General features: G+C 38.6%; 1 pseudogene; it reads right to left on the bottom strand.

Annotated features, from left to right (window-relative positions):
• Positions 1 to 3,984: 3,984 nt before the first annotated feature.
• Positions 3,985 to 4,380, bottom strand: LOC109377775 (leptin receptor gene-related protein pseudogene; annotated as a pseudogene).
• Between the last annotated feature and the right edge of the window lie 13,322 nt (positions 4,381 to 17,702).

Here is a 17,702-nt window from a genome sequence, read left to right as displayed (position 1 = left end):
GTGGGAGTGGAGTCAAGGGATTTGTAATAGATATGTATGATATTGGGGGGAAATGGAGCGGCGGATTGGGGGTGGGGGTTGTCACTTCGAGGGGTAAAAAAGCATAACTATTGCACTGTGTTGTACAGCTGAAACTAATTCTAAAAAATGTGTATTTCATAATAAAAAGTAATAAAAAAAGAAAGAAAAGAAAAAAACAAGAAAGAAATCAATATTACATAATTATAAGAATAGGCTTCCTCTTGGGTAAAAAGTATCAAGGTAGATTTAAAATTAGTATAGTTTTGATTGGAGCCCATTTGACTCCACTTTCTTAGGGCAAAATATAGAGATCTTAAGCCATAAGTAATTGGTGCCTCAGAACAAGCTGACATTGGGTGGCTCTGCCAACTCCCATTATCATAATGGGAAATGTTTTATTATGTTCACCATGATGTATGCACAGCTTGAAGTGACAGTAACGAATGTCCATTGCAGAAAACCTCTGTATGTTGCTGAGCCCAGTAACACTTATTATTTTTATTGGTAGAGAATGAAGTGGTTCAAAATACTTGTCCTGAGGGAAGAATACAGAACAGTGACTAATCTTATCCTGGCTAGGTACTTGCTTGCTAGATTCTCCTAGTGTTCACGTCCCTTTGAAACTGAAGAGTTTACACAAGGAGTCAGAAGCCAAAATAACACCCAATGCTCTGAATTTCAACTTTTTTTCCCTCTCACACATCATGAAAATTAAACAGTATAGAAATAATACTTTGCTATCTTTAATATGGAATAAAGAGGATAAACTCATGAAAACCATTATTGAAATACAGTATTCATGAATTTTTTGGATCTCCATGCAACAGGGAAAATTTTGATAGGGAATAGGAATTCTGAATTAAAGGTTTAGTTAGTCAGATGGCTGAGCTCCCTCTATAGCATCACCACAAAACAACTGTTGCTATGTTTAATAAGACTCTGAAGTAGTCTCAGTGAAAAGAAACTGGTCAAATGGAATTAAAACATTTTAAATCAATATGCTAAAATTATATTCCTTGAATAAATTTAGAGGCTCAGTGCTTGAAATTCCTAAGTAGTGATTGTCCATCTCTTTGGGGAGACAAATAGAGTTTGATCAAATATTTTCTCCTTCAAAAAAAGATCAATTAGGAAAAAATATAAATTAAACATTTGTTGATAGAATAGATAATGGCATATGAGTAATACAAGTATTTGGAAATCTCAAGATACTCTTAACTTAGCACACTGTAAATTCTTATGAGACCAAAAACTTTAAAAGGCTCTTTTTTTCTAGCAGGAAGTGGACGTATTTGATAAACAATTTTACTTTTCTCTGTCAGCTCTTGAGAAGACATTTCAATGAAACATCACTTTCATATTAATGTGTGAAAGATCCATGTAACACCACCAAAGAATGAAATTGCATTTGCTACCAGTCAAAAACTAATTATTTCTCCTTGACAAATTGCACTTTCTTACTATTTTTGTGAATTCTTAACCAGACCAGCATAATGCACTCATACTATAATCTCATTCATAGATTTTGTATGTTTCTTTCACATTTGTTGTTAAGTGCAGTGTAGAATCACTGTGAGTAGGAAAGTATCTTTAGGCCTTTAGACAGTTCATATAACACTAAACACAAAATATGACAGTCAAATAATAGCCCGTTTGATGTACTCTTTTTAATATAGTCAATCTTCACACCCTCTGTCTCTTTTTATATGAGCATTGCTCCTAATTGCATCAATATCATATGGAAACAAGCACAGTTTCCTTCTAGTAATAAAAGAGAGAGGGCTGCTGGCATACATAATAAACAGTATGACATGATAAACACCTCATTCATCAGAGGTGCACTGATTAGGTAGCACAGAATTTTCTCCTGTAGTTAGAAAGCATCATTCTGCATAGCTTCCCTTTACAATGTTGCTGCAAATTTCTTAGCATAGAATAGTATGTGCAGGAAAAAAATCATATTTCAATGCCTAAAACAATTGAAAAAACAAAGATATTCATTTCACCCTTCTCTTTAATAGGCAAATTTATATTACTTGTTAAAATTAAAATATCTTCATATGTATCTTTTATTTATTGAAATAATTGAAATTCTTCAGACTGCAATGTTTCTATGATTTGTAAAATTATAAACAAACACCCAAGACAGGCAAATGGTCTCCAGTGAACGTTCTGGGCTCACCATTAAGATCTTCAGTGGTATTAAACATTTTATTTTAGGCAGAACAAGTTGTTTCTACCATGCTCTTTTGTGTGTGTGTGTGTGTTGAAAGTAAAATTTATTACAATACAATAAGTGCAAGTGTTATTAAAAATGCTGGTTAAAATCATGAAGTGTCTATATAATTTGTCTAATATAAATATTAGAAATAACAACTTTAACAACTTTAACAATTCTATATGTACATATAACATTGAAAACATAAAATCATGCACAAGATCAAACTACCACTTTGCACACGGTCTTTCAGGTATCACTTTTATCTTCTCCTGTTCCCACCATCATTCCAGAATACAAAGGAATGTGCTGATTACTCAGATTACAGACTTCAAGGGTTCAGTGTTTTGAATGTATGTCAGTTATCCCACATTAATAATGCTTTAAAATCATTGCTTATATTCTGATCAAGTGGTTCTATTTCCCATATCTTCCTTTTTCAACAGGTCTTAGACATAAAGTTGAACTATAAAAACTGTGATTACAGGGTCCACCATGATATCTTTCCTAATGATTGATTTAGAAGTAGCATAAAGTGTTTATATATATATATATATATATATATATATATATATATATATATATATATATATATACCCTATAGGACATGAAAGACAACAAGCATATCAACATATAAGTAAAATTAAGCAGCTCCCCCTTTGCTTGCTTACTTGGTTCCATGTCTATAGAAAAGAGACGCCAGAGTCAAGAAAGAGTTAAGGGCAAATCAGAACTGCTGGGAGTGTGTGTTGTGTTGTTGGGGGGTGGGCGGATAGAGAAGGAGCAGGACAGAAATGTGAGATTATAAAGGGAAATGAAGCAGAATTACCTACCTATTTTTCTCCATCCTGCTAAAGCAGTTCCTGGGGTCTCAGCAATTGGTTCCAGCCTGGCCTCCCTCCCCTGCACCCCAATGGGGCTCTGGAGTTATTCTGTTCCCCCAGCACTGTGAAGACAGCCACTGTCTTTCAGACAGTGAGAAGGCACAGCTGTTACCTAATGTGAACACTTCAGAAATATGAGGAAAAGCCTGGACCTTATAGTTTGAACGTTTCACAAATACCAAAGAGAGGGTGAATAGACCTCAGCATGAGGGGAGGTGAAACAATTTTTATAAATGAGCAGCAAACACCCAGAGAGGTTAAGTGGTTCAGCCAAGGGGAAGAAAAGGAAGCTACACGTGATGTTTATTCTTCTATGACTCCTCATACGATTCATTTGGGAACTCAACCCAATGTATTGGGTTTGGGGTGGGGTCTCTGATCTTGCATTTGTTATAGAATCCTCAGAGATCCTGATGCTATCTATGGACCACAGCAAGGGTCTGCCACACAAAGAGGGAGCCACCTCTGTATCTCTGGGCCACAAGTGTGTCTTGGGAAGTCCTGAGCAGAACTGAGAGCTGCTCCTACCCAAGCACATCCCCAGGCAAAAGGTGTAGATGCATTGCATATGTGAGCAGCTGTCTACAAGATTGTGTTATTATATTTTCTGAGAGCACCATGACTATATAAACAGCCAAACAACATAATTCAAATTGAGTAAATGTAGTGTAGTGGTCTATTTGCTGGGAGTATAATTAATCTCTTTCTCATGTAGTCCTCCTTAATGTGAACATGATATAAAGGTATATATAAATAAACAAAACCCAGCATATTGAATTTCATAGTAAAAGGCCACATGTGCACACACATACATATAGTATGAATTGTCAGAAATTAAATGCATTTTATCAGAATAAAGTGCTACCACTTCTCCCAACTAAAATCATCTCCTTTTCCAAATACAAGGAAAAAACCTTGAATTGTAAGGAAAATGACTGCATTGCCTGCCAACACAAGGCCACAGGCTCCCCACTTGATCACAGCCACATGAGCAAGAATAGCAGGAAATCCAAAGACAGAAACAACAATTCCAGTGGTGAAAAAATATGCCAGTTCCTGACAGGCACTGCTCGTCGCATAAGAGTTATAGGTTGCTCTTTTGGCAATGAAATAGGGAATGGGAGAGATGGTGTGAAATATCAAGACGAACAAGAGCCAATAAACACCATAATCCTCTAAGGCACATCCCAGCATAAGAAAAGTCAGTCCAATAGCCCCACTGAAAGATAAAAACACAAGAGCTTTAATGTCCACCATGTCTCCCAAGCTGGGGCCGCAGTTGCTTCCAGCTTACTGCCACAGCCCTGGCCTCCACCCAGGGCTGTGCTGTGGGTCTCTAACATGCTCTTGATAATTTTATTTCACACTGAAAGTTGTCCTCCTTCTAAGTCCAGAATTCACTGTTTTGGTTTCATTACAAATAATATAACACCAGTTATTTGTACCAGTCAAAGGACTTGAATGAAATAACAAGTGTGGTCATTAGGTAATACTTGAGGACATGCACATTTAAAATATAGTTCAAGGGAGAAAAATGGGATTTTATTGCTCTTCTGATTAATTAAATAACTATTAGCAATAAATGTATGTAAATTGACTAATAATTTTTAAGATTCATGGATATTTTGTCCCTCTGTTTTGGAGCAGAGATTGTTCCATGACGTGACTAGTGTCTGTCCCAGGAGCTGAACATGGCTCAGAATGGAGGCTGCTTTCTGTAAACCCCCCTTAGAGATTGTCTGATTGTAATCGATGTTCATTCTGACATAAATCAGCATCCTTTCTTTGCCTCCTGCTATGTGGAACAGGTTATTGTCCTGACCTGGTCAAGCACGCAACACAACTTGCCATACCTGGTAGCATCCATGTACTAGTATCCTATTCCTCTCACACACTTTACCCTGTATAATTCTTTGGTGCCTGCCAAGTGGCACAGGGACCCATTCATATGTAAAGTTCTCTAATAAACTGTGAGTTGGCAGATTGGAGTGGCCTGCTTCTTTCTTTGGTCTCTCTCTGTCCTCCACTTACAGGGGTAGATTTTTTCTCGGAGCTTTTCCCTGGGTCTGCATGTATTAACATCTGGACCTAAGAATGAAATTATTCTCACCCAAAATGCATGGCTGAGAACGGGGACCAGGGTGACTTTTCCAAAGGAAAGGACCTGTTGGGAAGATGGTGGAGGGATGCAGAGGCCACCACTCAATCACTCATGGAATAGTCTTCAGAGTGGAATAGATGATGATCATTCAACCTTGGACGTGAAATGAAGAAACCAAAAGTAGACATGTCATAGATAAGGATGCATTTGCACTCCAAGTCCTTTGCAGGGCAACTAGTATGAACTGCCTCACAAATTTAGGGTATACATATAGACCCCAGAGGTCTGAATAGTACAGAGTCTCATATCTCCCTTTTAGGGCTCCCTCCCTTTCTCTATAGGATAAAAAATCCTGTCCCTTAGGGGATTAGTCTACACAGCAGTTCCCAGCAGTCTCTTAAGTGCCTACCTGCCATTGCTCTTCACTGCTGCTCAGGGTTGTAGGTGGAGTTGAGAGATCATGGGGGGTGGGGAGGGGGTGGGAGAAGTGCTGGGGTGGGCTCTCTGCTCTTGGCCTCATTTCTCTGGCTTTTCTGGCAAGGATGCTTCCATTCTCAAACTGCTGACTAGGTAAGGGTGATCTGAGCTCAGGCCCCAAAGCTTTCAGTGCCCCATGCTTTCTCTCTTACACAAAACTCCCTTCTAAGGCACAAACTACTCCAGAAGGGCAGAGTCAAAATGGACTCTGGTGTTCTCTGTCTCCTGGATTCAGAACTAATGCCCCTGCTTTCTCCCTGGGACACACCACTAGTGTATTCCCTCTTCCTGTTTCTTTCAACACCTGATTTCTTTGGACTTGGTGTTATCTGGCCATCCATTTCAGTGTGGCACACTTTGTACCTTTCTACTTTCCCTGTAGGACAAATTCTAGGTTCTCAATAGTCACTGCACAAGGGTGTGAAGGTCGGCCTACAGTTTTTCCTCTACACTGTACCCCATTTTTTTTTGCTGTGCTTTTTAGGTCACTCATATGGTGATGTGTTACTTCATAAAATTAGAGATTTATCTTTGATTGAGATATATTTTGATATTTCTAGAAAAAATGTGTACTTTGAAGAATACCCTGACAGAGAGATAAAATTCAGCTTTTCTCTTCTTCAGAAAGAATAAGCATTTCATGAGTTATGCCTGTATTATTTAAAATATCCATCAAAATAAATAATATCAAAGAAACTATGAGCATTATCTTCTTTTGTTTTGCACTCTTTTGACTTCCATGTAGCCTGGATTTTCCACAAAACACATACCAGTCTAGAATAGAAAAAGACTTATCCTTACAAGATAAATTCACCCAATGAGCATCTTTTAGGAAAAAGAGCACACAAATAACAGAATTTAGAGTTTAGAAGTAGAAACAAATATTTGGAAATTAAAAGGAGCTTGAGTTTACTTATCTTCAGGTTCAGTCACTTTTGAAAAATAAATTACTATACCTATTATTGTTATTGCCCTAAACATATTTGTAAAATATTTTTCTAGTAAATTTTCCCTATTTTCCAATTCTGGGAAGTTTGTAGCAATAATCTAAAATGCAACAAGACTCATAATGAATTATCCGTGGTAGATGCTTGTTTTTTTCAAAATACTTCTAGTGTATTGAAATCTATGAGATTATTCAATGATAATTAATTAGTAGTATTTTTTAAAAGGAAAGAAAGCATGGTGTCATTCTATGGGAAAATAAAACAAAATAATTCAATTAGACACAGGGTTGGAAACAACTCACAAGTTAAATTTTCTTTCTTGTTAATTTTTATTAATAGATTTTTTTTTGCACAAGCCCCATTTTGAAAGAAAATTAAAGTATCATGTATAGACACACTTCTAGAGGCAAGAGTAAGATAAAAAAAGATTTTTTTTAATCAGCAACACCTGCATTCAGTTAACAAGTTTGGTATTTTCTCCATCACTGAGTGATTTGTGAGCTGAAACTTGCCTTAGATTCCAAAGAATGAATATGCACCCCCCAAACCCACTAAATTGTTTTTTAAATTGTTATCTCATTATTATTATTTTGGTGGGAGGTTCTACCACTTTTTTAAGATAAAAGAGAAAGCCTTTCTTTTCTAAGGCTATGTATGTCCTTTTCTTATTTCCTTTTCTCACATCCAGGAGCAACTGAGTGGCACCATTATTTTTTCCTCTGAAGCAGAGATTCCAGAATTCCTCTCTTTCTTTATCTAAACAATGACTGAGAGTCTGTTCTCTCAAACACTGCCCTAGGCTCCATGGTTTAAGAGCAAGACAAGGGCTTGGAGACACCCCTGCAGATGGGAAAAGTCTTGCCTTAAAACAAAACAAAAAAAAACAAAAGGAAACCTACATAAGGGAAACAAAGAAGGAAGACCTAGTGACCTGGAGCACAGAGAGAGAAAGAGGGCAGTGCATGATGGGGTCCAGGGAACCAACCATGGGTCATGGAGAGAAACACCTGGAAGGAACTCTTTCTCCTGCTATTGCATTGAGAGGAGACTCTCAGGGGTATAGAAGAAGAGGAACCATCAGGAAGGTAGCGCCGGGAAGGAGGCAAGATGGAACAGAAGCCTGGGAAAGCCCATGGGCACTCCACCTCCATGCCAGCTCCTCTGAGGGTGAGGCTGGCACCAAGCTGGGGTGGGGGTTGGTCCACCCTGCTCTGCTCCACCGCCTTAGGGTCTCAGGGATCTGTCTCCTCACCTTGCCCTGCCTCCAACCTGCGCGCCCCCAATGGTGAGATCTCCATGTCACAGCAGCGGAAGTCCTGCTAGGTCCACTTGGCTGTCTCTGCACTTAGATCACAGCCGCTCCCATCCCGCCCTCTAAGTTCCTGCCTGTCTTCTCTCCTCATCTGTTTCTGGCCTTTCTCTCCTTAAAAGCTCCATGTTTGTCCCCACCTTCAGTCGCTGCTTAGCCATGCTCCACCCACACCTTGGAAAGGCTGCTCTTTCTGTTTATTCAGATCCCATGAAAAACATCAGTGGGACTCTGGGACCAGTCCATCTAAACAAGCAAATCCTCCCACCTCAAACCAGGCCTCACTCACAAGCAGCATCGTCTGTGTCCTCGGAATGAAAGCTCCTGGAGTGAGGACAGTGCCTGTCTCAGCCCTAGCAAGAGGCAGCCTCCAAGCTGAACTGGTAAAATTATGTAACAGTAAAGACAGTACGTCCCTCCCAGGGGAGCTGTGAAAACTACACATGTCTGACTACATTCAGTCAAGCCTAGCACCTAGGAAACACTTGCTACACAGAAACCACTGTTATATAGTTAATACTAACAGGTTGCTAGTTTTTTCACCTCAGAAGTGCTTATTGAGTGTGTTGATGAAAAATATCCAGCCTAAGAGAAAATTTATAAAAGTTTATTTGAGCCAAACTGACGATAATTGCTGGGAAGCAAAATGTCAACAGATTGAGAAAATGCTCCAGAAAATGGCTGTTTTACAACTTATTTTATACATTAGAATTAAAGGAGGAAGGTTACATGAAATCCATTGGTCATAGATTAAGGGGGTGGGAGAAGCCAAAGCAGGGAAATCTCTAGGATTGGGTAAAAAGTAAAATGGAGAGACACACACTTCTTTTACATTGGTGGGTACAGTATAATTAATAGCATTTTACAGCACACAGAGATAGTATTTGGGGAACAAGATAACAATAAGGGACTTTGTAGTTTCATGTTTTGGTGTGTTGTGCCCCCTGGGGGGTCTGGAAAAAGAGATTACTCTGATATTGTAAGGGTCTGTTATCTTAGATGCAAAAAGAGGACAGACAGGCTTAAAGTAAAGATTGACCTTTGTCAAGGAAGCTACAGGCCAAGGATGTGACTTTCTGCCATGGCCCACCTTCGGTAGGAATTTTTATGTTCACACCACCCTCTGTGGTTTTTTTCAGTCTCCTGAGCTTGTCAGGTTTAACATGTGGCCTGTTTTCTGTCCACAAGTGTCTACTACACTCCAGAAACTGTTATGAGCTGGGGATGGAGTGTTAACAAAGACAGGACGATCCCTTCTATTATGGTACTTAAAAGTCATGGGAAAGACATTAAGTAAGTAAATACAAATATTGATTAAAGTTATCAAGAAGCAAGTACAGCATGCCATTAGAGAAGCATATAGTAGCAAGACCTAAGACCTAACCTTTTAAAACAAATTTATGTATGATTTACTCAACTTTCAAATCTTGATGACTGTGCCTGCTCATATTTATAAACAGACCCACACCAGGATGCTTGGTTATTTTTAGACATGTCACAAGGCTCCCTTCTCAAACACTAAAGCTGGCTTCACTGGAAACTGTACCCAAGAGATTTTTAACTCAAAAGTGGTTTGTTTTTCCAGGTTGCTCCCTCATCCTTCTCTCTGGATACTTCCCAGTTTTCAAAACTTTCCTGATCCTTTCTAGATCACTGTACTGTACCTCCCCAGGGATCCTCTTTTACTTATTTTATATTTAATTCAACTTTATTTTTAGAACAATATTATGTTCACAGCAAAATTGAGCAGAAAGAACAGAGTTCTCATATATGCCATTCCCGCGCACACACTTTCCTCCACTATCAACATCCCCACCAGAGTGGTGCAACTACAAGTGATGAACCTGTATTGACACATCATTATCATTCAGAGTCCATGGTGTACATTAGGGCTCACTCTTGGTATTGTACATTCTATGGGTTTGAACAAATGTATGATGACATGTATCTATCATTCTTTTATCATATACAATAGTTTTACTGCCCTAAAAATTCTCTGTGCTCCATCTATTCATTCCTCCCCCTCAACCTCTGACACTGATTTTTTCTGTATACATCCTCATTTATTTTTAAGAACTCAAAAGCTCCACACTCCTACAGCTGTGTATGTGCGTGCGCGTGTGTACACACATACACACACACAAAACAAAACAAATAAACAAACAAAACAAACCTTAACAATCTCCTTCCTCCCTACACATATCTCCCAAGGGAAAAATGAGAAGAGCATTTTCCTACAGCATAAATCTCAAAATCCTTATAAATACAGACTAAAATCTTGGGGGGAGAGGGGTTAACAGTTTATAACCTATGGTTTTAATTGGTAAAAAACTTTGTTCAAAGTTATGACATTAATGGCCAAGAGAACTAGGAACTGTTCCTGTATTATAATCAACAGAAACTTTGAAGAATCTCCTCCTTTCTATTAACAAAAAGCTGCTTGCTAAAACAGAGTGGTGGCTTTGGGATCAGAACAAGACCTGAGCAGGATGACCATAATATCAAAACAAATGTGTCCCTATACTGGAAAAACCTAATCTACAAATTTATCAAAAAGTTACAATCTACTAAACCTATTCTCTAGGCTTATGATTTGACTCTCATTTATTTCTCATACCCTATAAAAACTTTAGTGTGAGAAACAAATAACATTTTCTGAATACTAAATCATTTCAGATATTTACAACCTTAGTAAAATCATGCTTATGAGTGAGTGTTTCTAGGGCTGGCCGAGTGGCGCATTGGTTAAGAGCTGGCTTGGGATGCCAGCTCTGAGCAGCAGGGCCCCGGTTCAGATCCCACATTAGGGCCAGTGATTCTGTGCCCTCTACAGCTAAGATGGTGAACTACAGCTTGACCTAGAGCTGGGCTGCCATGAGTAGCTGGCGACGGCGTAGGCTGCAGTGAGTCTGCAGTGGGCTGCCGTAAGCTACTGAGAGTGGCTGAACTCCCTAAATGTTTTCCCCATTTAGAGTCATTTAAGTGAGGAATGAAGGGACCCAGCTGAATTACATCCAAATCCAGACCTACTCCAGTTGTTGACCTGTTGGGGAGAGGAATTGAACTGATAGGTGAAATGCATTTCCTATTTAATTGCCTACTTAATAAGTCAGGGTATACTATTGGGTTGTTGAAAAAGTCATGACGCATTTTTGTAATGAAAAACACAGAAAAATATATTATGACTTTTCCGACAACCCAATATTTAATCAGTGTCCCCAGTCTTGGAGGCTTAACACATTACAGCCTTACTGCCCTCACTATGCAGGCCATCATGGTTCTATGAGAGGAGCTGGAAGAGGCTGTTCTGGAAGGCCAGGGGAGTGACCATGGCAAGAAGAGTGGGTGAAAGGACAATGAGGAGAAGGCAGTCAAGGGGTTCAGAGAGGTAAAAGCCATGGCTGTTGGCACCATTGTCCAGGGTGTTACCAATCCCTGGTGTTTTGAGAGTCATCCTTCAACCAAACTTACAGGAGAATTAGGTTAGGAGATAAATGACTCCCATTTGAGACATGTTAATTTGGGGATTCCCTGTGGCACAAACTATTGAAGACGTCCAGCAGGCAGTTAAAGGAACCTGGAGCCTTGGATCTGTGATTCTGAGCACTCCTGTAAAGTATGTATGAGGTAGGGTGCAGGGTGAAAGGAGTGGGACCAGAATAGGATCTCCAGGACACACCACTGAAAGGGAGAAAGTGAGGCCACAAATGAGATAAAGGAATGATCTAAGAAGCCCAAGACGGGAAGGGGAGCAGAATGTTTCCCAGAGTGAGGTGTGACCCAGGTGCCACAGAGCCCAGCTTGGACACTGAAAGACAGCCTGACAATCAGGACAGTAGATGGTTTAGCAAAAGCAGCTTCAGCCACAAGAACAGAAGCCAGATTGCAAGAGTTGAGGAATAATAAGCTCCCTTTTCTAGATTTAAGAAGTTGGCTCCACCAAGCAGGTGACTGTTATCATCCCTATCTCTGAGCCTGGGTATCCTCATCTGCATAATAGGGATGAATAATTGCCTAAGTGATGCCAGGATCCATGTTCTTATCTCAGCAGTTCCTACAACAGCCTGTAAAAAAAGCTGATTAGAATAGAATAGTGTTTTCTACACTGAACTATGCATTTCAGACCCTACTGTAGAGTCTAAAAATGAGACGAAGGGAAGAATTACACAATAACAGCTTTTTGGGAAGTATTAATAATTATAAAGCAGCAAAGCAATGGTCCCCACTTTAGTTTGAGAGCTAGTGCTCTCAAAATTTAAATATTCTGCCTTTCTTTCAGAGTAGCCCTAACAATGACACAACAGTTTTATTGTCAAACTCCAGACTATGCAGTGAAAAGCAAAGTTATAGTTAAAAACCATTTTGTTTTAGTGCTCTTCTGATCAGTTTGGATAACTTTGTCAGTCTTCTCCAGTGATTCTTCATCTGAATAGCAAAAAAAACAAAGACTATGCAATTCTGACTGTTTTATGAACATGATTTCAGCTAAAGATATTTTTTAAAAATTCCAAACTCTACTAACTTCATTTTTTAACAGTATCACTACTGTTAAGTGATAATTCAAAGCAAAAAGTTATGTCGGTTGTCATAAAAAGTTATGAAAAACTCTGTTTCAAAGGTCAAAGTAACCCCTGAGGGTTAAAGAAAAAAAAATATCTATCTGAAATGGAAATTGGAAAGAGCTGAAGAAATCCTATTTTCTTCTTGAACAAGATGAAATTTTTTATCAGCTAGATATATTTTTTTTCGTGACTGAGCTTAAATCATTTTCTCATTTCCCACCCCCAGCTTTTCACTCTAGTTAGGTGTTATTTGGAGGGCAAGACAAGCTTTATATATAAGGGGAATGTTTCTAAATCAATATTTAAAACTTCACACTGTACATACTTGTTAATTTAAAACTTTTGGGAAAATTCTCCATGATCAAAAGAGCCCTAAGTGTATACATTTTTCTAATGCAATCAGGATGGTTTTTAGAATATGTATGTTCAATTATAGTCCCTGAGTCCTTCTGAGTCTCAATCTCCCCACTCTCGGGAATTCTAAGAACATCACATTTCTTAACTCATAACTAAGATTCTGAAAGCACAACCTAATAATCCTAACAATACAGTGGAATCAACTAAAGCTAAAGAGTGCTTCTGATTATTTGACAGGCTCCCTAAAGATGTTTTGCTCATTACTAGATATTCTTTTGTTTGCTAGTTTTAATTCTGAAATATTTGCTTTACTAAAATATATAGTATGAGGAGTGAGAGTTTCTAAATGGTAGTAGTCTAGTTGGTAAATTATATTTGCTTTGAATACACAATGAAATCTTTGTAGATGGAATCAAGTTAAAATTTGGGACAGTAGTTTTGCATTTTTCTAAACTTAAAATCCTGGTTAACCATAATCAATCTTTAAGTAGAGTGAAGTTTTGTTATGTATGGTTGAGAAAAATATTTTCTGTATTGAGGTTAAAATTTTTAAAATACATAAAGAGAAAAATCAAGAAAATTATAACAATACTATTAATTAACATTTACTAAGCACTTTGCCCATTTATAATGTTAAATATGCTATTTACAGTTTCCACTGTTATGGTTATAATACATATATACATATATATATATATATATNTATATATATATATATATATATATACCAGGGGTGCCAAAAAATATATACAAGTGGACACTTTGGTTAACATTGCTCAAGCAGTAGTTCACCATAATCAGAGGTGTCTGGATGCTGATGGGAACCACTTTGAGCGCCTCTTGTAATTGCAGAAGTCAAATGTGACTTGTATTCATCTTTTGTTATTGATATATATTGAGATTAAAATTTTAGTACTTTCTTAAAGTATATTCCTTTCTTAAAATGTGTATACATTTTGTTGGCACCCTCTGTATTTAAGTGTTCACAAAAACTCTTGATTCTGTTAGGGAGAAATTGGCCTTAGCTTTCAAAGGTTGATTGGCTTTTTCTTTCCCAGAATTTTTATCTTACTGAGAGTAGTTGTGGTCCTTCATGATAGTGCTTACCTGAAAATGTAATCCTACGTCAAGGTTTTCTGGCCCATAAGAAGTAGGGGACCAATTTTTATAGGCTTTACATATATTTCTCAACTTTTATACCAATTCTCTAATAGAGGTCACAACCTGAAGGTCCTGGGATATAAGTATAATAATATATAATTTGTGTGGTTGGGACTTTCATTTTAAAAAATTAATTAGCTGCTCATATTTAAAAGTTAGGGAATTTCATTTCCAATATCCATATTTTCTTGAAAAATATGGCAAGCTTATTAACAATCAGCGCAAATGTCCTCAAGGTAGCAATCAACTCAGTAGCAGGCTGACACATCAGGCTTACATGCCTCTCCCTCCTCATTGTCCCTCACAGACTCCAAGCTTGAGGTCAATTACTGTCCATCACTCTACTTACAGAGTACTTTGTCTTCCATCCACCCCACTTCCCTCAAATTACTCTGCCAGCCAGTTTCCTGTAGGCATTTGAGTTTGTAGCTCTTGTCCCGAATTGTAAACATAATAATTAATAGTAGTGAAAACTTCTATAGTGCTTGATAGAGCCAGATAATTTCCTAAGTATTTAACATGCATCAACTCATTTAATCTTCAGAATAACCTTAGAGGTGAACACTATTAGAATCCTCATTTTACAGATTAAGAAACTGAAACACCAAGAATTTGAGAACTCGCCCAAGGAAACACACATTTTGTCTAGTGCCATCAGGCTCACAGACCAGCATTAGGCTGCGGAAGGCTCTTCACAATTACATTGACAATGTCCTTTCAATTCTGCTCTTTACTTCCAAAAGAGAGTGTCTAATGAGTGCTAATTTTTTCTTTGAAACACCTAAGAAGCAAACTGAGTCCAGATTGGACCTTCGGTAGCATTTTATTTAAGTCTATGGCACTTGATTAGACAAGCTACCCCATCTCTACAGTGAAATAAGTCAGTCAGCAAAAGCTGAGAACCATATTATTTCACTGATATGTGGTATATAAAACTGAAAACAACAAAGGAACAACAAAGGAACAAATGAAGAAACAAAAACTCATAGACACAGACTATTGTTTAGTGGTTACCAGAGTGTAAGAGGGAAGGGGAGTGGTAGATGAGGGTAAAAGGTATCAAATATATGGTGATGGAAGGAGAACTGACTCTGGGTGGTGAACACACAATGTAATATATAGATGATGTATTACAGAATTGTACACCTAAAACCTATGTAACTTTACTAACAATTGTCACCCCAATAAACTTTAATTAAAAACAAAACAATCAAAAAATAATAACTAAGGGGTATTTACAAGTATGAAGGCCTGTGCTCTGAATATAAAATGCAATGGTCCCAGGTTCAAGAAACTATCTTGTTAATTTTTAGGGTAAGACTTATTTTGATATCTTCAAGTCCATAAAATTAACAAAATGCTTACTAAAAATTACTAGGAAGATGATGGACTATATATATGTCGTTTTCCATAAAACTACCAATCACCAACTTCAAGTTTTCATTACCAAGCTAAATCTTCATTTCATGATTATGACCAAAAATATACAGTGCTGATCTTATCATCTCATATTTCAAAATTCCAGGAGTCTTCGTCTTTTTTGCCTCTGTCCAAGAATGGACTCAAAAGAGTGAAAGCAGTTCTCTCTTCCATGACATGACGTAATCTGCAAAAACTTTATCTTGGAGCAGTGAACCCTTTGAATCAGCATATCCTTTTAGCATTTTTTTCTTTTCTTCTCTTGTGGCATAAAGCTTGAAAATTATAAAAATAGAAGATTTTCACTTCACACATATTATTTAGTTTAATCTAAATGTCAATTCAATGATACAGGTTTATCATTCCATATTAAAGACAAGGAATCAGGATTTGAACCCAGGCTCATTTTATTCCTAAATTCTGGTTATTCTACCATCCCATAATGCCTCTTAGATGCTGATTAGTTGTCAGACGTTGCTCAGTAAGGTTTCTATGCACCCAGTGTTCTACTGGACCATTGGAGGGCCGGCTTTGTAAAATCAATAGTGTTTCAAGGGTTTGGGGCTGAGAACACCACCCACCTTGGAGGCAAAATGAACAGAAGAAATGCAATTTGCCAGCCCTTAATAGATTGTAACTACACTCTGAAGCTAAATTAGTTCTTTCCAAATGGGACAGGCACAGACTGACCCAATTAAGAATTTGAAAGATTTGGGAGGAGAGGATGAAAGGGAATAAATTGAGAACCTGTTCAGGAAAATTATTAAAGGAAGAAAGATGAAAATTCTCAAAAGTCAGGTCTGGAAGATGCTGGGAAAGAGAACTGCACTGAGAGCAAATATATTTATTTCAACTCATCATTGCTCATATTTTCTAGTTGAACAGAGCAGAACCAGGAAGTTGTTTGAAAAGTGAAAAAACCTCTTTCAGGTATACAAGCAGGGAAAGTATCAGGGATCCTAACTGAAAAGAATGGCGCTCAGCGTCAGCAGAGGGCAATGGCGCGCTGCTAAACCCGGAACCATGTGCGTTCAGGACTGTGGTCTGTTGCGGCACCTAAGGAATGTGATTCGGCCTCAAGTGCATGCACCGGATGGTGCTCTTCAAGTAAAGACACCGGCTAGGGAAGGGCCACACTGGCCGGCGCCACACGGCCAGGAGAAAGCACGGTCCAGCAGAGCAGTCTGGGCTCCATCGCTTCATTCGTTGCTGGAAGCGAAGCAGCAGAAGGAAGAGCAGCCTCAGTGGCGGGTGGCGGCGGCGGCGATGGGCGCTGCTGGGCTGAGCCCAGCTTGGCAGCCCTGGCTCAGTGCATCTCCCAGGGAGAACGCAGCCCGGGCGCAGTGCAGGAGGATCAATTTACAGAGCTGAGGGCACCCGGCGGCTCAAGGAGGCGCTGGACTCCCAGGAACCAGGAGAAACCTGTCAGTTCAAAAGCCTCTTTCTGCTACAAACGTTACTGTTCAGGCAGCATAACCCAAATAGCAACTTTTCAATCGTTGCTTCCACTGCACATTTTATGTAAGCCCCAGCCTCTTAGCCCATAAGCTGTCCTTTTGAAGTTCAAGTTGATTAATTACTTATTGAATCCATGCAGAGCAGCTTTTCTTTTTATATGGTAACATTACCAAATCCTAAAGGCAGAGCTCTAATTAGTTGATTTAGGCACACATATTCCTTCCCAACTCCAAACTATGCTCTCAAAAAAAGGGTTTCATTTCCTTCTACATATTCTACTCCTGAAACCCAAAGCATTTCCCTCATATAGGATTCAAACCAGGTACCTCCGATTTCTTCCTTTAATATTTAATGTTTAAATCGTGAACTCATACACCTGCTTGTAGAGGAGACAAACTGTAAGACAAACATACGTGCAAGTATGTAAAGTAGAACAAGGCTGAGCCACCTCTGGATTCGGTGGTAGCACCGTTGGCTGGAGTCTCTCTTCTCATGAGCAGTTTTAACTGGCCACGTTCCACCTAGATGAGTGGCTCCTCTTTGGGGACACCACCGGTAAAAACAGCAGCCTTCTTCAGTAACTAATGCCCTGTAGTTAAATGTGACTTTTTGGTCACTCTGTAAGCAGGTATTTAAGAAAGGTTTTTGTTTTTTATCTTTAGACTGAAATTTTCAAACAAACCTCATCCCTAAACTAGCACTTTAAAAATGTAAAAGTAACAGAACAACATATTAAAACGTAGATGGTCCAGTTTAGGCAACAATCCCAGATGACCAGACTGGGAGGT

Source organism: Hipposideros armiger, unplaced genomic scaffold, assembly GCF_001890085.2.
Source record: "Hipposideros armiger isolate ML-2016 unplaced genomic scaffold, ASM189008v1 scaffold_1546, whole genome shotgun sequence".
NCBI classification, from domain to species: Eukaryota; Metazoa; Chordata; class Mammalia; order Chiroptera; family Hipposideridae; genus Hipposideros; species Hipposideros armiger.
This window is presented reverse-complemented; position numbering and strand designations above follow the sequence as displayed.